Genomic DNA, 23,185 nt, shown 5'->3' with positions numbered 1-23,185 from the left:
TTCAGTGGAAAACATGACTTTCTGAAAATATCTCAAAACTTGAATCACATTTCAGATTTTTAAAAATAGTGGGAAAACTATAATACCAAGAAAAGTAGAAATGTTTTAATACTTAGAAATATTACAGAAAAATTAAATTACTGAAAACTGGGATTGTAGTCACCTACAAATATTTATCTATAGGTCATATTTATAGACTATAAAGTGCTTCTTAGTACATTTTATCAGCTGTATATGTTGACATCATCTTCTAAAGAAAAAAGTGAACGTGTAGGCTGAGTGTGATTTTAAAAATCAATAAGACAGAAGAGATAGGTTTATGTTGAGTATATTATTGAGTCTTGTTGATAGTAGTGGCAGGGTGAATCCCTTGTATGTCCTTCCATTTGTTTTATGGGACAGGAGTAGGAATTGTGTACTTAATTCATAGGACAGCAATTTTGCATTATAAATATCTACCTATTAAAATTGTCTTGAGACTAATTGTCTGAAAACAAAACATAAAGACATTTTAAGTCCATTTACAGATTAGAAAAATACTGTGGTTATTTAAGTGACTTTCTTGTTCTGCTCTCATTAATTTCTCAGTGTTCTAGTCTTAAAAGAAGTAACTAAGTAATTAAAATTTTTAGTAGATAGAATATCATCACAACATTTTATAACTGGGGAGTTATCAATCACAAACTTTTTCTTTCCTTAACTATATAAATATTATAGAAATTGGGATTTGGATTACAAATCTTCTATACTTTTTCCTGAATGGAACTAACCCAGTTTTTCTAAATATTCACTGTTGTTATAGCTTAGTCATTTAATTAACCCAGACCTTTCTTTCTTTATCTGTATAATGTAGGATTAAAAAGGAGAAACGAAGAGATACTTCCTCTTCCCACTGATTGGGAACCCCCATCATACTGTGAAAGAATACTTCCTTTTGTCTGAGTATTTGCAACATGTGTATATTTATGATAAAAACTCTGAGATAGTCACTTATTTGAAAATTACCTTTTCTTAAGTTTCCTGTTTGATCATTTTTATGTAGCTATCCAAAGACCATGCACACCCAAACACACAAAAAAAGATAGTATTCATATACCTATCATAAGGAGGTCACAAAAAGGAATGACTTTATTGCCGATAGTAATACATGAAAATAAAATGAATGTTTTGAACAAATAGTAGTGAGCTAGGAAGTATTTCATTCGATGAAAAAACCATGTGATGTACATGTTATTTCTTGGTTTATATGAATATACAATTAACTCAAACTCACATATGAAATTACACTTGTCAGTGACTTTTCCATTTAAAAAAATAGTGTTTGGTTTAGTTTCACACCGACATTGAGAAAGTATGCAGAAACAATAAGTTGTGGCTGCAAGGTAGACTGAAAGAATCTATTGTTATATTTATAGCATTGGGATAAGATAAAATCATAAATTACAGTGCTCTCTCTAAAAATAGTGTCAGAAAAAGAAATAATGTGGGAATTTCATATCTAAGATTATACTGAGATTAAATTGGTTGAATAACAGAAGTCTTTGAAAAAGAAAATTTGGGCTCATTTTTCTTTTAACTTTCTGTATTTCACCCCAGTTCAGTATTTCTTTTGGAGCACATAAAGTGAACTGTGATTGTTATACATTGTATATATACTATTATATATATTTATAAAAGATTTTTAGAAGTAACCAAAATTTTCTTGTATATTATTTCTATAATTTCTAAGATTAACTGTTAAGGATAACCTATAATATATCAACTGAATTATAATCCAAATCCAATTAGGAAAATATCTGTTTCTTTATATGTCTCATTAAAAGTAGCAGGATTATTTCTGATATACCTTTCTCATTATCTGAGTACTATAGGTAATTAGCACTATTTCAGTTCAGTTCAGTCACTCAGTCATGTCCAACTCTTTGCAACCCCATGAATTGCAACACACTAGGCCTCCCTGTCCATCACCAACTCCCAGAGTCCACCAAAACACATGTCCATCAAGTCGGTAATGCCATCCAACCATCTCAGCCTCTGTTGTCCCCTTCTCCTCCTGCCTGCAATCTTTCCCAGCATCAGGGTCTTTTCCAATGAGTCAGCTCTTCGCATCAGGTGGCCAAAGTATTGGAGTTTCAGCTTCAACATCAGTCAGTCCTTCCAATGAACACCCAGGACTGATCTCCTTTAGGATGGACTGGTTGGATCTCCTTGCAGCCCAAGGGACTCTCAAGAGTCTTCTCCAACACCACAGTTCAAAAGCATCAATTCTTCGGCACTCAGCTATTTTATAGCATATATTTATATATATTTAAATAGCACTATTTAATCACATTCAGTTATAAAATCATCCAGTTAGAGAAGATTCCCACCTCCATTTGGGTCTTTTCTATGACACTGGGTTCTGGACCATTCCAGCTTTTGACCTGGAATACAGATCAAGTGATTTGGAAACTTTAAAAGGACCTGTATAATCAAGTTGGGCTTCCTTGGTGGCTCAGATGGTAGAGAATATGCTTGCAACGCAGGAGACCCAGGTTTGATCCCTGGGTGGGGAAGATCCCCTGAAGAAGAGAAAGGCAACTCACTCCAGTATTCTAGCCTGGAGGATCCCATGTTACAGAGGAGCGTTGCGGGCTACAGTCCGTGGGGTTGCAAAGTCAGACACAACTGAGCAACGGACACTTTCCATTTTCATGATCAAGTTAATACTGTTTGCTTGGTAAGAAATCGAAAACAGCCCACAGATCAAACAATAGTGATAACAGTCCTAAGGTAGCTAGCTCCTTTGGCTTATCAAAAATACACATATGTTTTAAGCCAACTACAACTTATAAAGATAAATCATCTATACCACATTCATCTATAGTGTTTGCATTTAAAATTCCATAGTTTGTCACTGGATAGGGTGCCTTAATATCTTTGTTAATAATTTAAGCTATTATGAAGTGAGGGGGAAAACTGTTTTTAATTATAGAACAAATTTATATGTATTGCATATATTCTAATTCCATTTGAAATATCAAGAAAGCCTTTTAGCATGTGACCAAGGTACAGATAAGGATTTAATTGGAGGGCCAAGGAGCATTATTGCCTTTTGCATCTTAAAAATGTATATTTTTAAAAAAATCTTGTTTTTGATACATTGGCTAACTTGTGAAGTGAGCTTTTTCAAAATCAGATGAGTGTATGTCATCACTAAAGGTTCTTAAGACATCTCAAAGGTACTAATTCACACAGGTACGCACACACACACTCACACGTTGAAACAGCCATGATGATAAAAAAAATGATGTGCAGCAGTATAATCTATCATTTTGGCAGGCTAAGAAACTTTGTTTAATGTGCTTGAAGTATCAAATAAGTATGAAGTCATTAGTGAAAAAATAACTAGCATAGTATTCCAGTTCGTTGAACTTTGTCAGACATTAGCTGACTGCTGAGGAGGTTCCTTTACTTATTCAAATAGATATATTTTATTAAACAGTAACATAAAATAATATTTTTGCATATATTCATTTTCTTTTTGGTTTTCATTAAAATTGGAAATAAATTGTTTTATTTTAAAAAATTATTTCTGGACAAGATAAAATCACTCTAAACAATGTAATAAGTGTAACATACTTGTGGAAAAATAATCATCAATTTGTTAGCTGTACTGCCACTCTACATTTATGAATTCTGTTAAGTTTGCAAAACATCATCCCTTATATTGTTTCACGTTTCTCCTGTACTATTAAGAAATAAGGAGTGCACAGGAAGTTCCGTGGTGGCCTAATGGGTTAGGATTACGTCATTCAATGCCAGGACCTGGGTTCCATTCCTGGTCAGGAAACTGACATCCTGCAAGCCACACCATACTGCCAAAAAAAAAAAAAGTAGAAGGAAGGAAATAGGAGTTCAAATGTTAATATTCCCATTTTTAAACATGAGGAAATGAAACTTAGAGAAGTTAGCAGACTTGTCAGTCTCATTGATTAAAAGCAACAATATACATAAGACCCAGTAATACATGTAGATATATTTAAGGAAGTGGCAACCCACTCCAGTATTCTTGCCTGGAGAATCCCATGGAGGGAGGAGTCTGGTAGACTACAGTCCACGGGGTTGCAAAGAGTCGGACACGACTGAGCTACTTCACTTTCATGGGAAACAAAATTTGTCTTCAATATGATTCTTACCCTTGAAGTTTATAGCCCAATTGAAGGAACAGATATAGATGAAACTATTTTACAAGCCAGAGTTATAGTACAAATTATGGGTAAGGACAAAGTGTTATATTAAGAATGATAAGTTGTAACTGGGGAACTCAGAGAAGAATAAATCCAAGTACTGATATATTGGTATTAAAGGATGATGTTGCCCCCTACCCCCATAATTTCCTAAACATTTCATCCAGTACAGATTTCCATATTGATCAGAAATGTATATCACTCTTCCACCAATTGTATGCTTTTCTAAAGTTCTCACTTCTTTAGGAAAAGAAGCCATGTCTGCATTTCCTACATCTTTTCCCACTGATCAGTGTCTTCATTCATGAGTGTTTTTTTTTTTAATCAAGAAAGCAAAAAAGGAACGTTCTAGGTCTAGAATATAACAACAAAAATAATACCTAATCCTTGTTGAACAGTTATGTGCCAAGCACTTTTTGTAGATATTTTATATATATATTCATTTAACCTTGAAATCAACCCTATGAATGGCTATTATTATCCCCATTTTACAGATGAGGAAACAGAGAAATAAAGTAACTTTGCCAGTGTTACACAGTTAGAAACCCAGGCTTTTATATATTTCCTGCAATGAACAAAGACTTAATGTGCTGAGTGATTATTAACTTAAGAATGGGAAAGGAGGTTAGTATAACTCCTTTCGATGTCCATGGTTCTCAACTCTGTAAGATATACTGGTCTCTTTTATGACAAATATTCAGTAGTACCCCCATTTCTTCCCTGAAATAAAGTTTATAGAGAATATAACTTACCTTCACACACAATTCTTAAAAATCAATATAATTTCCTCACTAATATAAGGGAGACATAAAAGGAAACTAATTTATAATAAAGTATTTCAATTTGTTTACAACTTGGGTACAACTATGATAGAACACATAAAGAAGTCATTTATAGCAAGTGCATATAATAGATAAGTTTGTATTTAATAATTTTCATGAGATTGGAAATTAAAAACATGGGGAAATGGAAGAGCAGAGTGTTCAGGTGAACATTAGTGTGAAATATTAGTATGTCTTTGTAATGTTTTAATTTAACAGTCTGATGCTCCATTAGAAAAAAATGTTTGGAGCATAAAAGTACACTGATAACTGTTAGATTGTGGAGAAAACTATAAAACCCAATTTCAGAAATTCAACTAAATATTGAAAGCTTTTTCTTTGTATTTAACATTTTAAAATAGGTTGCACATGTTCATACATATAGATGTACATTATATATACACACATATATGTATGTACACACTCATACATAAAAGAATGGCATACCTATAAATGGAGTTTAATATACATATCATATCATGGCAACTCCTGCCATATGTGACACTGCCTTTGGCAAGTAATTGGAAATGGTGTACAATGAGACTCAGTAAAGTTTTGAACAAAGAAAAGCATAATATTCTTTCGATCTCAATAGATGCATCATGGAAGATTCAGCATGAGTTAAACCATATCAAACAAATGCAACTTTTTGTTTATATATGATCAGATCCAAGTTCAAATAATTTTATTAAAAAAAAAAAGAATTTCACCTACATGTATGTCTGATAGGGCATTCAAAAGTCATGTGGGACGTGGGATAATTCCTTCTAGAGCAGTGTAGGAACTCTAGAATCCTTAACCTGTGCCTACTTAATGCCATTTGAACATCATCAGAGGCCACACCAAGAAGGCAAAGGAAGTGCCACAAAACTGAAATCAAAGGAGATGCCAGAGGAAGTCTCTGGCTTTGTCTTTGATTTGACCTCATAACTCCATTTTGAAGATGTGGAAAATGAGCAGATAGATGGAAGATGCTGTTCAGGAAGAAGCCTGACCACAACCTCACTGAGCAGGATGATAGAACTCTTGGCCGACTCCTAGCAGTCTGGCCACTCTCAAAAACAAGACACAGAAGAAAAACTGGGATTGAAGTACTTTAAGAAGAATACCAGGCTGCTATTTTACACTTGAAGGGAGAGTACAAAGAAGAAATTGAAAATCTGCAGCATATCCCTGCAGTGTAGATTAAGGCACTTAAGGAAGTGGCCCTTGAAGGAGGAGGAGTTGTGCTGAACCATACATTCTGTATCCCCAGGGTTATTTGGAAATTGCTGACTTGATCCTCCTTTACAAAGCCCAGAAGGACTAAGGGATCATTTCCTTCATCCCACCATCTGATTGTCACCCGCCTTGTGTTTGGTGTTTGCTTGCAGTGGCTGTAACAGGAAGTTTCAGGAGTCTTAATTTCAAATAACTAGGTACTGAATCAGGCACTGATTCTAGTTTACTGATAGCTGGAGTTGACCCCACACCTCAGAAGAAAATAATGGCGAAATTTAAATGAAACTTGGTGCTCGTTCAGTGCTGAAAAAAAAAAATAGAAAGTAAATAAAAACATCATCACAAATTTCCAAAGTGCTGTATAGGGACAGTAACTGCACCAACTGTGAACCACACAGTTCTAGACCTTCATTTGTTTCTTTATGGGAAAAAATCTTGATCCAATCTGACTAAATTCACTTAGGCAAAATTTCTTCAGATAACAAATTTGAATAGTAGTCTTGCTATGTCTTAACTCAGAGAAGTGGCTATTGGGTGATAAAGAGATTTACCTATCTTTGAAACCTTCCATGATGTGACAGTTGAGAGAGTGTTGGACAGGCCAAATTAAGTGCCCTTAATCTGCCCAGGGCAAGATGATTAACTTGGCCAATAAGGGAATACTATACTAGAGACCTTTCATGGAAGCATATTAAATGTAAAGCTATAAAAAGGAATCCAATAAAGTGGAGCCTGGCCAGAGCCAGGTTTACCAAGCACATTTAGTCCATGCTGGTGGTCTTGGCTCAGGCCTGGTCCAAATGGGAGAAGTGGACAACCAAGAAAGTTGGAGTAAGAGCAAGTGTCTGTGTTGAGGCAGTGCATGTGTGACATTTCATATAGCAATAAAAAATGTCTTAAAATAACAAGCCAAAACAATGTCAAATTTATAATTTATAACCTGTGTAATGATAGTATTAACAAGTATGCATTTTTGTAGTAGCTATTTTATTCAGCACTTAAAATTTACTATGCATTGTACTAACAACTCGTATAATTTATCTTGCAATAATCTTGTGAAGTAAATAGAACAATATTATTGTGCCCAGAGTACAGGTAAGGAAACTGAGAGATAGAGAGGATTATTAAAAGTCAGTCATGAGTACTATTCATCAAAAAAAAAAAAATTCTGATTTTAATTTATTAAAATGTTTTTCCTGCAAGTGAAATTTATTGATGAGTGGGTTTGTGGCCATTGTAATTTTGATGCCTGTATAACACCACTGTCTTAAAAAATAAACACAGGCTACTGAATATTCAGGAATACTTAATAAATGACTCATTCTTTTTGTTTTGCTTGAAGTATTAAATATATCCAATAATTCTTTCAAAATTGGTAAATTTTTTTGTGTAATAGTAGAAATCTATCTTTGAAATGCAAATTACAGTTGCATACCTCCTCTGTATAGCTATGTAAAGGGTTGTTATTATTACATGAGATAGAAATAATAAATTATTAATGTTATGAGTTTATAATATACTCTGCAATAATATCAGTGCTATATTTATTTTTCAGAATTGTTTTTTATTCTCTGTCCCCATCTCTCTATCCTTAAGAGGGGCTATATCTTTTTTAATTTTTTTTTGTCCTTTTGTACATTTTAAGCAATTATTCCTTGAATTCTGTTCCACCCATCTTTTTAGTAGTTTGGCATTATGTTGTTGTTTGTTGTTGTTTAGGTGCTAAGTCACATCCAACTCTGCAACCCTATGAACTGCAGCCACCAGGCTTCTCTGTCCTTCACTATCTCCCAGAGTTTGCTCAAACTCATGTCCATTGAGTCAGTATGCCATCCGGCCATCTCATCTTCTGTCACTCCCTTCTCCTCTTGCCCTCAATCTTTCCCAGTATGAGGGTCTTTTCTAATGAGTTGGCTCTTCACATCAGGTGGCCAGAGTATTGGAGCTTCAGCATCAGTCCTTCCAATGAATAGTCAGGATTGATTTCCTTTAGAATTGACTGATTTGATAGCTTTTGCTGTCGCCGGGACTCTCAAGAGTTTTCTCCAGCATGACAGTTTGAAAGCATCAGTTCTTTGGCACTCAGCCTTCTTTATGGTCCAACTCTCACATCCGTGCATGACTACTGGAAAAAACATGGTTTTGGCTATATGGACCTTTGTCAGCAGTAATGTCTCTGCTTTTTAATATGCTGCCTAGGTTTGTCATAGCTTTACTTGCAAACAGTAAGCATCTTTTAATTTCATGACTGCAGTCACCTTCTGCAGCGATTTTTGGAGCCCAAGTTAGTTGAGTATAGTGAGTTATAATTGGGGTTCATGAAATTGACATAGAAGAACCATGTCTTAATCTCTTTCTGGCCTTGTGTTTTTTCTCACCTCAGAGCTTGTAGCAGGGGACCATTCTTCATGAGGAGTTGAATGTATCATGCAGAAAATATATACAAAATGCCAGGAGAAATAAAAGATATCCTAGGCTTTCTGTACTTCAACTTGTACTAAAATCGAAAATGTGAAGAAGAATAAGAACCTTTTTCTTGAAGTACTTGGCTCCCTTTTGTTTATATATTTTCTGCTAGCTGAAATTAAGTCTTCCTTTGTGAAGAGCTGTCTCTAGGATCTCAGGGATTTTATAACTGACAAATGAAGACTTAAAATTGGGTAACTTTGGGACCAGTAAGGGAATAGTTGTCAGTGTAGGAAATCTGCATGTGCCCAGGCCTAATCCATAGCCAGGAAGAAACAAGAAAAATAAGAAGAGTGGCACTTTGGCTTAATTAAAAGATATTTTGCAGGTAAGATGAGTCAAAATGAAGCTTTGACATTTCAGTGATACTAGTTTTAGATAGTTTTAGCAGGTCACTGAAGACAAATCCATAGAATTATAAATAAAATGTGAATTAGGAATCATTTATAATATAAAACACACTTAGAAATAAGCCTTACATGCCAGAATTCTGAAAGAGGTGCTGCTTTCCTGATTTGCTCATCTAGAGAACCTTGAAGTTTCCTTAGTAAAGTAATATCTACTAATTCTTTTAACTGAAGCAAACAGTACTGTGAAAGGGTCCCTTAGGTTGAAGATGGCAAAAAGCTGCATGGAGAGTGACTAAGCTCACCTTCTAGAATAAAAATTAATTAAAATGTACTCTGAATACCTATATACCATATTCTACAAATTTATATATAGTGGGTCTGATATCAGTCATTGCTTCTATTCACTAGTTTAAAAGAAAAACCTTTACAGCTGCAATTAAAAGGAAAGTTTTGGTCCAGCTGGATCTTCTTCTATATACTCTGAGCAGTTATTTATTAGAATTCAGTCAGTTCAGTTGTGTCCGACTCTGCGACCCCATGGAATTCAGCACGCCAGACCTCCCTGTCCATCACCAACTCCCGGAGTTTACTCAAACTCATGTCCGTTGAGTCGGTGATGCCATACAGCCATCTCATCCTCTGTCTTCCCTTTCAATCTTTCCCAGCATCAGGGTCTTTTCCAACGAGTCAGCTCTTCGCATCAGGTGACCAAAGTATTGGAGCTTCAGCTTCAGTCCTTCCAATGAATATTCAGGACTGATTTCCTTTAGGATTGACTGGTTGGATCTCTTTGCAGTCCAAGGGTCTTGCAAGAGTCTTCTCCAACACCACAGTTCAAAAACATCAATTCTTTGGCACTCAGCTTTCTTTATAGTTCATCTCTCACATCCATACGTGACTACTGGAAAAACCATAGCTTTGACTAGATGGACCTTTGTCAGCAAAGTAATGTCTCTGCTTTTTAATATGCTGTGTAGGTTGGTCATAGCTTTTCTTCTAAGGAGCAAGAGTTAACCATTGTGTTTTAACGTGGGTATCATGACCCTTTGTGAAACACTATTAAACTTATCAACAGAAGTAGATATTACAACCACTAATTTCTTATTACTTTATTCCTGATAGTATATGAGTTCTTTGTCCATTTAGTTAGTGAAAATGTTATTCACTCAGTCGTATCCAACTCTTTGCAACAGTATGGACTATTGCCCACCAGGCTCCTCTGCCCATGGAATTCTCTAGGCAAGAATACTGGAATGGGTAGCCATTCCCATCTCCAGGGGATCTTCCTAACCCAGGGATCGAACCCGAGTCTCCTACATTGCAGGCAGATTTTTTACCATCTGAGCTACCATCCATGTTCATATAAAATACTTAATTTTATGCTATGGTAATAGTTTAAAATATTTAATATTTTACCCAAGTCTGATATGGAAATGCCAGTTCTGCATTATAAAAATTAATAGAAATGCTAATTGTAAAACTGCATCTTGGGGAAGAGGGTGATTTTTTTTGTTTTTCTTGTTTTTGTTTTTCAGTTCAATTTTTTTTCCCCCCCGCTGTGAGTCAGGGAAATAAGCATCTGACACTTGTTCATGCTAAGAGAAAGAACATTCCTTTCAATGAGTGGACTCCACTGAGCTATTGGAATTGCCAGATGTCTGAGACATGTTCACATTGTAATATTTTCAGGTCTGTGTCTTAAGTAGTAAGCACTGCTTTGCTCTGACATCATCCCTAACTAAATATCATGGTGTTATAGGACAAGTTCAGAATATGTGTCTCCAGCAAAGAACTGACAATTCTCTTAGTTGCACACATGCAATAGTAACAAACATGAAGCCAGAAACTCCTTCTGGCAAACCCACAGTACAAGGTATGACTAGGACGGGAAAATTGAGCTTAGGATATCAGAAGGACACAAGAACGTGACAGTAGAAACCTACATTTTGTCCTGTAGTTTACATGTACATTATTGCTGCAAACTTATTTCAAAGCTCAAATAAAATAACAGCAACAGTAGCCAAATTTTATTGTTTACTTTCTATACACTAGGCATCATACTGAGCACTTTACTTGGATTAATGCATGTAATTTGCACACTCATCTCATAGAAGAGGTACTATTATTAACCCCCTCTTATTGTGGTTTATAAAGGTCAAACCTTTAACAAGTGGTAGTGGGAGATCAGTGATACTCATGCATTTACCCACAACAGTGTACCAGCTCTGTACTCATTATATTATTTTGTCTATTCCCAAGTTCTAATCTTTATAGTTCTAATATGCCTAACTCAGAATTTATTTGCTAGTTGACATAAAACAGTGAGAAATATCCACAACCGAATCAATTCTTTTCATTTGTTAAAAATCACACTAGAACTTGATTATACCTTGTTTTATAATGTTTAGACTAATCAAAATAAAGTAACCCAATCTAGAAAATAGTAGAATTTGGAAAGAGAAAAATAATGGGATTATTTAACTTGACTTCTAGCTATAACATAGAATATATACTATCTATGTGAAATAGTGACATTATTAGCCTGAATCTCAATTTCATCTTCAAATTATACTATTTTGTATATAGATTGTATGTGTGTGTTTGTACATACATACATACAGAGATGAAAAAATTATTTTATCTAGATTCAGTGAGTAATTTTACCAGTGCGTTAGCAATGCCTATCACAATTTAAATGACCTAGCATTGTATTTCTAGAAAATATTTTAAGAAATATTAACATGTCTCAAAGATGTATATAGAAGGATGTTTGTCACAGCACTGTATTAATATGTTATAGTGGAAAATTGGAGACAACTTTAAAGTCCAATAATAATGGAAAGAGTAATTTCTTCACTAGTAATTTATTAGTGTGATCTAGTCACATAGTCTTTCTTCCAGTCCTTCAAATGCAGTACTTTTTCAAACCTTTGAACTTGGCTTGTATCTCTTCCCTCTTCCTATCTTCCTTCTCTCTCTCTCTGGTCTTTCCAAGTCTGACTTATATAAAGGACCTCATCTTAAATGTCATTTTCTGTGATGTGGAATTGGTCAGAAGAGGATAGAAAAATTAGGTTAAGTTGATATTTAGAAATTGGTGAAGAATTTTAGATAAAGTGGGAAGCTTAAGAATGATCAGAGGTTCAGTGATGGGATGAGGCTCATGATACAGTACAGTTGGGGTGGGATGGATAGAGACTGGTGAAGCTCATGAATGTGGTTTATTTATAACAAGGTTTAGTAGTTATGAACTGGAGATGGTGTGGAGGGGCAGGGAATATTAGGCATTAAGTGAGGCTGTCTAGTGGAAACGAGAGAAACAGAGGTGGAGTTGGTAAGAGATGGGCAGTATGAGGGAGTATTCAGCTCTCAGGGCAACGTATGTCCACAGGATGCATTAAAACCTAAGGAGAGTGTGAGACTCTTCTGTGGGTAGTGAGCCATAGATGATATGATGGTGAAAGAAAGTTCTTACTTCCTCAGAGAAGCCTTCCCTCTGCTATAGTCTATAGTAGCTCTCCCACCATTGCTCATACAACCTAATCATTTTATTATTGTAAAGGTTGGGACCCTGATTTGTCATTGGGAGGAGTCTGTGGTAACAATCTTCATTGAAAATATTAATTTTCAGGATAAGTCAGTAGTATGATTCTATTTAAAAATAAAGTATTACATATATTAACCTATGGTGTACATATTAAACATATTTGAATTGCATATATCTTAATGAACTTAGAAAGGGGTCAAAGTGTTTACCATGTCTCAGGCATTTCTAGAATCTTTTCATGTATCGTGTAATTTAACCCTTACTACCATTTTATGAGGCTTCCCACTACCCGCCTGCCGATGCAGGTGGACAAGATTCTTAGGTTCAATCCCTGGGTTTGGAAGATCCCTGGAGGAAGGCACAGCAACCACTCCAGTATCTTGCCTGGAGAATCTCATGGACAGAGGAGCCTGGTGGGCTACAGTCCATGGTAAATATTATTAATATTATTCCCATTTCAAAGAAGGGAGAACTGAGGCATAGAAGTGCTAGGTTAGTTGCCTGAGGTCACAGAACTGGTAAGGGACCTAGAGCTAGGATGACAATGTGTAGCTATCTACATTTACATTTAATTAGAAGAGTATGAAATTAAAAATTCAGTTTCTCATTCACACTAGCCAGATTTCAGGTGCGTGATAAACACATGTGGCTAGAAGCTGTCTTATCTGGGCAGCACAGATATGTAGTGCATTTTCATCAGTGTAGAAAATTGTGGTAAACATCTGACTCTAGAGTCTGTTCTATTGTGGTAAACATCTGACTCTAGAGTCTGTTCTTACCTACTGTGTAACACTGCCTCCTCTCAAGTCAAGCTATGGACCAGTTACTCTGCTGTGAAATGGGAGTAAGAAGGGTAGAAACTTTCAGATTTTACTTTGTAGATTTCTGTATTGTTTATTTTTCTCCATTAGACAAGTACTGTTTTGGGAATTTAAAAAACTAGTCAAATAGTCTTCCTTCAGAAATGGAATAATAAGGTACAGAGAAAACATTGATAAAGCATGTCTTAATCTAAATGATGGAACCCCAAAGAGGTAGTCTATCAGACTTGCCAGCAAATAGTAGAATTTACCTTCATGAAAGTGTACCATAGAATCATATAATTAGCAAAGATATCTCATGATTTCTCTCATTAAAGTTCCAGAGGAAGGCAATATCATTAGGTAAAGAACCTTTTGCTTGTTTCTACCAGCATTCTGGTACCTGTCCCATTGGTAGTGAAATCTGTTTTTCCAGGCTGGTACCATAAATCAGCTTCACTCACCATTTCTGTCTGCCTTTGCTTCTTCCTTCCTTCATTTATTTACTTATGACTTACTATGGGAAAAAAAAGAAAGTCAGGGTGAAAATTATATTGCACGAGAACTAAGAGAAAGTAGCTAAGTGTTTGCATTTCTGAGTATTCTCTTTTACTTCTTAAACTTAAGGATTGATAATTTGTGCTACTTTAACATCAGTATCAGTAACTGCTTTTCCTGTTAGCAGCTAAGTCATTTTATAAACTTATCTAAGTGTATAGATTCCAGAAGCATTTCTAAATTACTTTATATTTTCCATCAAGTAATATACTTTATGTGTAAGATATGACATAGAAGATGTTTAATGATTATATATAATAAAAAGATGTATGGAACTCTTAGAGGAAAACATAGGCAGAATACTCGATGACATAAATCAAAGCAAGATCCTCTATGACCCACCTCCTGCTGCTGCTGTTGCTGCTAAGTCGCTTCAGTCGTGTCCGACTCTGTGCGACCCCATAGATGGCAGCCCATCAGGCTCCGCTGTCCCTGGGATTCTCCAGGCAAGAACACTGGAGTGGGTTGCCATTTCCTTCTCCAGAGCATGAAAGTGAAAAGTGAAAGGGAAGTCGCTCAGTCGTGTCTGACTCTTCGCGACCCCATGGACTACAGCCTACCAGGCTCCTCCGTCCATGGGATTTTCCAGGCAAGAGTACTGGAGTGGGGTGCCATTGCCTTCTCTGATGACCCACCTCCTAGAGTAATGGAAATAAAAATCAAAGTAAACAAATGGGACCTGATTAAACTTAAAAGCTTTTGCACAGCAAAGGAAACTATAAGCAAGGTGAAAAAACAGCCTCGAAATGGCAGAAAATAATAGCAAATGAAACAACTGACAAAGGATTAATTTCCAAAATGTACAAGCAGCTCATACAACTCAATACCAGGAAAACAAACAACCCAATCAAAAAGTGGGAAAAAGACCTAACAGATATTTCTACAAAGAAGACATACAGATGGCTAACAAACACATGAAAAGATACTCAGCATCACTCATTATTAGAGAAATGCAAATCAAAACCACAATGAGAAATTACCTCAAACCAGTCAGAATGGGCATCATCAAAAAGTCTACAAGCAATAAATACTGGAGAGGGTGTGGAGAAAAGAGAATACTCTTGCCCTGTTGGTGGGAATGTAAATTGATACAGCCACTATGGAAGAGGGTATGGAGATTCTTTAGAAAACTAGAAATAAAACCACCATCTGACCCAGAAATCCCACTTCTAGGCATATACACTGAGGAAAGTGAAGTGAGTGAAGTCGCTCAGTTGTGTTCGACCCCATGAACTGTAGGCCTACCAGGCTCCCCTATCCATGGGACTTTCCAGGCAAGGGTACTGGAATGGGTTGCCATTTCCTTCTCCAAGGGGTCTTCCCAACCCAGGGATCGAACCCTAGTCTACCCTCATTGTGAGCAGACGCTTTACCATCTGAGCCATTAACTAGGGTTGAAAAAGACACATGTATCCCATTGTTCACTGCAGCACCATTTACAATAGCTAGAACATGGAAGCAACCTAGATGTCCATCGACAGATGAATAGATAAAGAAGTTGAGGTACATATACACAATAGAATATTACTCAGCCATAAAAAAGGAATGCATTTGAGTCAGTTCTGATGAGGTAGATGAACTTAGAACCTATTAATACAGAGTGAAGTGAGTCAGAAAAAGAAAGATAAATATCATATACTAACACATATATACTGAATCTAGAAGAATGGTACTGAAGAAATTATTTACAGTGCAGCAGTGGGGAAACAGACGTAGAAAATAGACTTAAGGACATGGGGAGAGGGGAGGAGAGAGTGAGATGTATGGAAAGAGTGACATGGAAATTTATGGTACCATATGTAAAATAGATAGCAAATGAGAATTTGCTGTATGGCTCAGGAAACTCCAGCAGGGGCTCTGTATTAACCTAGAGTGGTGGGATGGGAAGGGAGATGGGAGGGAGATTCAAAAGGGAGGGAATATATGTATACCTATGGCTGACTCATGTTGAAGTTTGACAGAAAACAACAAAATTCTGTAAAGCAATTATCCTTCAGTAAAAAAATTAAAAAAAAAAAAAAAAGGATGTATGGAGATCCGCTGAAAACTATTTGACAAGGTCCAGTTGACAGAAACAAATCATCTTGAATTTCAGTTCAGGTAGGATCATGACTTAATTGCCAATTTAATGAGCATTTTTGAACTCTTACTAAATGTGTGGATAATATGACAGGTGCTTAGTATATGTAAATGAACAATTCACGTTCCCTGTCTGTACTAAGTATAACAGTGGAATTTTATACAAAATGCAGAGGAAAAGGAATAGTAAGAATAGTCTAGGAAAAATGGAGGAGTTGATGTGAGAGCTGGCCTTTGAGAGCTGAAAAGAATTCCCCAGCAGCCATATTTGGGTTAGCGGAACCTACATTGAGTATTAATAACTGTGGGTAGATCTTAATTGTTTCTAAGCCTCCTTCAATCACTTGATATATGCTGTCCTTAAAGTTTGACTGCCCAATTTCCTCCCCAGTCAGAAAACATCTTACTGAGAGCTTTTTTCTCTCTGCTACTCTGCTGACATTTGATTTATTGAAAGCAAATATCAGTGGCTATTAAAACACTAATCCTTCATTAAGCTACTTTTTTGTAAACTTTGTATATCCATATTTATAACTGACAGTAATTTGAAAAGGAAGTATAAGTACAGTACAAATGATATTCAAAAATTTAAAGGAAGTTAATGGTTTTCTTTTATGTTCATTGTTTAATGAACATTTCTTTAATGTTCATTATTAACATAATTGTTAAAGCTGACTTCAACAATTTAAAGTAAATAACTTTAAAAGTTATATTGTGTACTTCCTAAATTTAAAATGTTGTAGTAAAATATTTTCTATATAATTGGAGCTTGCCTGGTGGCTCAGATGGAAAGAATCTGCCTGTGTTGCGGGAGTCCCAGGTTCGATGCCTGGAAAAGGACCTGACAATCCACTCCAGTGTTCTTACCTGGAGAATTCCATGGATGGAGGAGCCTGACAGACTACAGTCCATGGGATCACAAAGAGTTGACACAACTGAGCAACTAACACTTTCATTTCTTTTTTATGTAATTAACCCAAAGCTCCCAAAATCAGAAAATTAGCAAGGATTATCATCTTATTTCTGTAAATCATCAATGGATTAACAAGTTAAATGATACAAGTAGAAATATTTATGCTTCTTATTGCCTGTTGTTTCAGTATACAAATTTGTTAATTTTGTATATTAATGAACACTAATATAAGCTATGTTGTAATAGCAGTTTCTTTTTAAAATTAAAATAAGTTAAAGAACATTTGCCCTTTGTTTATTATCTTCATACTTCTATCAAAGGCACATGATGTCAGGACTAATTAGTTATCATTTATACATTTTTTTGATTATTCTCATTGGCTGGATCTAGACTTGCCTTTAAGCTATGTGTATGTTTTTTGACATTTTCTTTAAAGACGCAAGCTAGAACTAAATGATAAAATGAGTTGTGCCTTCTTGCAGATACATTTACAGTATTGAGCTGTTTGTAGGTGATTTTGCTGGGCTATAACAAAATAAAGCCTAAAGCATCATATTAACTGTGCTGTTTGTATGGGTGCTAATACACTTTGAATAAAACCTTCAATTACTAAGCATTTTTGAGTCCTGACAAGACAGTCCCATGACATTAATGGTATCTTTATAACCTTTTTAACTTCTTGTTTCTCTGACAGAGCTCTACAATAACAGCAATGGGTTTGCCCTTGGCAAGCAAAAACTCATTTTGAGAGGATAATAGGTATTTACTATTTAGATAGCTGGCAATAAAATTTCTCTGAATGAGATTTTCCTGAGAAACTATAAACTGATTAAATTACTTTCTTTTAATGGACTAGAAAAGTGTGTAATAATAGTTTGTTGAAGCTTTGCATCCAGTGTCTTGCTTCCTTTTTTAGAGACATAGAAGCAAGTCTGGTTTAGGTGAATTATAGGGGTTGGTAGAAATTATTCTTGATGATGCAGTTTATTCTCAATTTTTTTTCTGTAAGTTAAGGAAAAATGTGGGTACTTTTGTGAAGAAAGATGTGCCCAATAATATATCCGTTTACTTCAAACTTTATTTTACTCAGAAGTAAAATTTAGCAGTTGTTTTATGCCTTAAAAATTCTGTTTTTAGGAAATATACCCCAACAAGGATGTAAGTTTAGAAAACCACCTTGTTTTTCTGGTTGATATTTCTGCTTGACTATTTAAAATAAAATCAGTAAATTATTTTATCTATTGCATAAAGGCTAAATTGAAGTTTTTACTAGTATTGCTTATTAATATATGTGTTTATATTTTTATGAGAAATTTAGTAAGAGATTTTTTAAATGATTTTTAGTATGAACCTTGTAATATCTAATGTACCAATCCATGGTATGAATTATAAGAAAGAAATTTACATTAGTTTTGATAGAAAAGGAATAGTGAAATATATTTCATTATTATAGAACTTGATTAAGGAGTGTCTCAAAATTCTACTTAATGTGAATTTCGTCAATAAATGTCAACTAAGAAAAATATTTTACGTTTCTTGATTTAAAATGTGAAATCTTACATAAAATATATTTGGTAACTTGTACTCTATAAACATTTCTCTTTAGAGACAAATCCGTTATGGTCCTTGGGGGTGACAGCTTGCAGAATATCTTTCAAGGCCATGAATTTTGCACCGAAGTGCATCAAATTCAGTATTTTTATTGGCAGTCAGAATTTCATATTTGTCACTATAATAAAATTGTGATTTAAATGGGACCTTGAATGTCCTATCCTTATGTGAAGTAGTTTAAATTTGAATATTGCACAGATCCTAACTTAGAGCACATTCATTTTCTCTTAAGCCTTTGGCACTGACAGATCCATCCCTGGCATTGTTTTTCATTCCAGCAAATCTGTGCTGTTGGCACCAATAGGTACAAGGAACAGTAGTCACGATAGTAAAGAAATGAAGAAACAATGATATTTGTCTTCCCCCTTGAATGATCTAATCAAGGTCACTACTACACGCTATAAACTACTTCATACTTTAGCTTTTACCCGGTTAACTGTTTCGTCATTGTTGTTTTTTCCTCCCTCACTTCTCAGGATTATAATAAATAAACATTAGTGAAATATTGTGAAATAGTGGTTCATCTAGTAAATTTATTAAATTTTGTTTACAGCTGACCTGGGCAAAAGTTTTTAGAGAAAATTGAGATTACTTTAAAATGGAAACTTATCCTCTTTAATACACAGTTTTACCTTAATTCTGATAATCCTGAAGTTATTGGTAAATGTGATGGATTAAAGTATAGGAAGGATGTAATGAATACGTGTTTGTGTTTTAGTCATTTATTTTTAATAAGAAATAAATATAGGTTCACTATAATTTTACAGTTTGTTCAACTTGCTGTCACTCAAGTTGGGTAATGAATATACCTTAAAAATATAAAGTTTCTTTCAATATTTTAATGGTAACATATAGCACAGATTTTGTGCATTGTGATAGTTTTTGTGGAGTAAAGAAGTTGTTAAAGATATAACTGTGATTATTACTATTTTATAAATGATTAAACAAGTATGAAAAATATAAATGTTTTCTGCATAAAATATATCAACTTAAAGTTTATTCTATTTAAAAAAAATAGAGCTAGCACATTTTTTGTAGAGATAAATTGCTGCATGTACCTATCAATTTTATGAGAATAGTGAATCTTTAGGTCTTTATTATTAAAACTAGGAACTGAGAGGGTTCCTTGTGTGGGGGAACCTCCATCTTCTAGTGTGAATAAGTGCAGTTACCATAATGTTTTGTCTTTCAACAAAATGCACACAAATATGAATTTTAATTCAATGTTATGCTGTGTTGATAAACCATATCTACATATAGTTTTACATTAATCTTTATGATCTCCCAAATCCTCCACCCCCTACCACTGTTGGTACCTGTGTTAATTTGCTTAATTTTATGAAATGGTAAACATTTAACCCCTGAAATTCTTTTTAATATATAATGCAGGAGTTGACAACAGAATACAGTTTCCTAGAACTGTTTACGGGTGTAGAATATTATTTTTGGCAATTTCTCTCTTAAACAGTTCTTACATTGAATTTTTCTTGCTTTTGAAGAGATTTTCAATTTTGACATGAGGGAACTGGTGTCTTGGGTAAGGCTTTTACATGGAAACAAAGTAGCAGATTGAAGTGGTTTCAGGGCTTTAATCCCTTGGTAAATTAGCCAGCAGGCTAGCCTTTTCATAGACATGCTAAACAACAGGTTGATGCCATTTGGGCATTAGCAAAGAGAACCACCTGAGGGAATAGTGAGTGAATAAGAAGAAATGTAGAATGGGAAGAAGGCATGGCTATTAGCTTTTCCTGGGTCTAGTGGCTAAAGTAATACCCATAAATGAGTCATTGTAGCTGATATTTTCAGTTTCTCTTTATATGTTCTTAAATTTACATTATTCTCAAAATTCTCAAATCTACTTTAAAGATGACATTATGTTTTATTATTATATAACACTGAAGTTGTACATGAAAACTTAAGTGCCAATAAATTTATATTTACATGTTATACATTTATACTTTTTTGAAAAGGGATGAGGCTTTCAGATTTGTTCGTAGATTTTTTTTATCAAGTAGAAGACAACATTTTGAAATGTGAATGTGTATAATTAAAAGGATTTTAAATATTTCAATAAGTTTGCCTATTTGGAAACTATAAACAAATGTTTATAATCTGTTATAAAGATATTTTCTTAAAATGTTTTCACAGTTTTCCAAACTAAACTGAGAGAAATGAACTGTTTGTCATATTGCATTATCTGTTAGACAATGTATTTAAATAATACCATAAATAAAGAATAGTAAAAAAAAATAAAAATAAATAAAGAATAGTGACCAGCACAGTTAGCAACATTTATTAGGAATATTATTTAAACTTTAACCAAGGAATATAACTTCATATGAATGGAAAAGAACTTACCTAATACATATTATTTAAAATTCTTAAGCTAATTGGTACCTTGGTATTGATAAATATTAGAATAATATACCATGAAGAAAATTGATGGAGTAAATCATTAAAATAACCTGGTACCCTATGAGGCCCTTTCTCTAGGCTTTTAATTTTTCATTTAGAAGGGGGGATTTTAAGGATCAATATGAAGATCTGTTGATAATATTATATTTAATTAGAGTAATCAAAAACCATGCTCAGAGCATGACACCTGCCAGGGAGAACTTCAAAAAGATAGTAAGCAGCATGCGTTAGAGTCATCTCTTTTGCTTGTCCATGAGCACTAATCTAGCAGAAGTCCCAAATGGGGCAGCTAGTCAGCTATTTTATTGACTTTGATCTGGTTTGGGGGGCAGTTTATTTTCCCATAATGCCATTGATCAATGATTTCCTTTCAGCAGTGATGTAATTAAAGGGCTTTAGTTGGTTTCTGCTGTGTTGCCTTGAAATTTATTATTCTGGAGATTTAAAGAAGATCGATAGGGTGCAGTGGCCCGATGTTTAGACCCGAGTAGGAGGACCCTACTGAGAGTATAAGGCATGCAGAAAACAAGGCTTCAGGACACAAACAAGATGTTTACCTGGGACCCTGAGCTGACCTATTCACAACAGATCCTGTATAACCAGTAGCATTTTAGTACCTATTTTTATCACAGCCTCAAAACTCCTTTGTCCTCTTTGTTATTGATTTTTAGAGTTTATTTTAAAGCAATTGAAATCAAATATTCCTGTTATCAAAGGAAAAATTAAAATTTAAACATATTTGCCAGAAATGCAGAATTCATTTAAATAAATGAAACATGATTTACAGGAATTATGGGTGTCTTCAAATACTCACTAAGATCTATTTAAATAGAATACCATTAATATCCTTTATTTTATAATGAAAAACAAATAGTTTATTTTTGTATGTGTTGAAATTTATGTATAATGAACAGTGTTCGTTAAGTGATCAAAATATCACATTTGGGTAATGAACTCATGGGACATGACCTAGCACTAAGTAGAAATTAATAATTGCATTACAGCTTACATTATTTGGTAGTTTAGTAAAATCAGTTCAGAGAGTCCTTATAATAAGTAAACCATACTTCCTGGGCCTCTTATAATTGTGTTTCAATGAAATCAGGATAAGTTAAAAATTAAGGAGTCAGGTTTAAGTTCCCCAAATGATTTTCTGTATTACTTTGTTAATAAGATTGCTGTTAAATTTTTTTTTTACTGAATACATTTGAAAATTATACACACTTCTCTTGGAAAATCTCAATGTACATTAGCACATTTTAGATTTTAAGAAACCCCAAAGTAGTCCTCTTTAACTTTGCTTAACATGACAGCTTTCAGTCTTATTTGCCCTATGTCATAGATTTCATGGAGCCCCAGTTTGAAAAATTTGAGAAACAGTGAAAACAGTCCTGACAGGACAAGAGACAGATGTCCTGAATTCCAATCCTGGCTTTGCCTTTCACTGTCCATATGACTTTCACCAGTTAATAATCACTCTGTGTCGCAGCTTTCTTATCTGTGAAATGAGATTGTGTCTAGAGGTTAGGGTTGTCAGGAGAGGATACCCAACATCCTGAGGAGCATTTTCAAAATGGACATTCCACCATACCCTCTCTCCTTGTGCTGAGTTTGCCTGTAGATGATTTGATCTACGGGTTAATTGTGCCAGTATTAAAACTTACTTTCTCAACCTTGCAATTTATTTATTGAACTGTTGCTTTTAGGGACTTTCAGTCATCAAAGACATGTTGAAAATATCACAGTTATACTGAGAAATCAAAGAGTAAACATAAGCACTATTTATTGCTTTGCTAAATTTAGGCAATGGCAGCAAACTGAGCCTCTTGATAAAAGTAACAAGCCATCTAACCAGAAAGCAGTAGTGGTAATGCAGATAGTGTTATTTGCTATCTTGATGAACATTAACTAATTTATAAACATTATTAAGACCATATAACATAGTTAAGTAATCAGTTCAGTTCGGTCGCTCAATTGTGTCTGAATCTTTGTGACCCCATGGACTGCAGCATGCCAGGCTTCCCTGTCCATCACCAACTCCTGGAGCTTACTCAAACTCATGTCCATTGAGTTGGTGATGCCATCCACCCATCTCGTCCTCTGTTGTCCCCTTCTCCCACCTTCAATCTTTCCCAGCATCAGGGTCTTTTCCAATGAGTTAGTTCTTCGCATCAG

This window comes from Bos indicus x Bos taurus, chromosome 1, assembly GCF_003369695.1.
Source record: "Bos indicus x Bos taurus breed Angus x Brahman F1 hybrid chromosome 1, Bos_hybrid_MaternalHap_v2.0, whole genome shotgun sequence".
In the NCBI taxonomy this organism is placed as follows: Eukaryota; Metazoa; Chordata; class Mammalia; order Artiodactyla; family Bovidae; genus Bos; species Bos indicus x Bos taurus.
Note: the sequence above shows the minus strand (reverse complement) of the source record.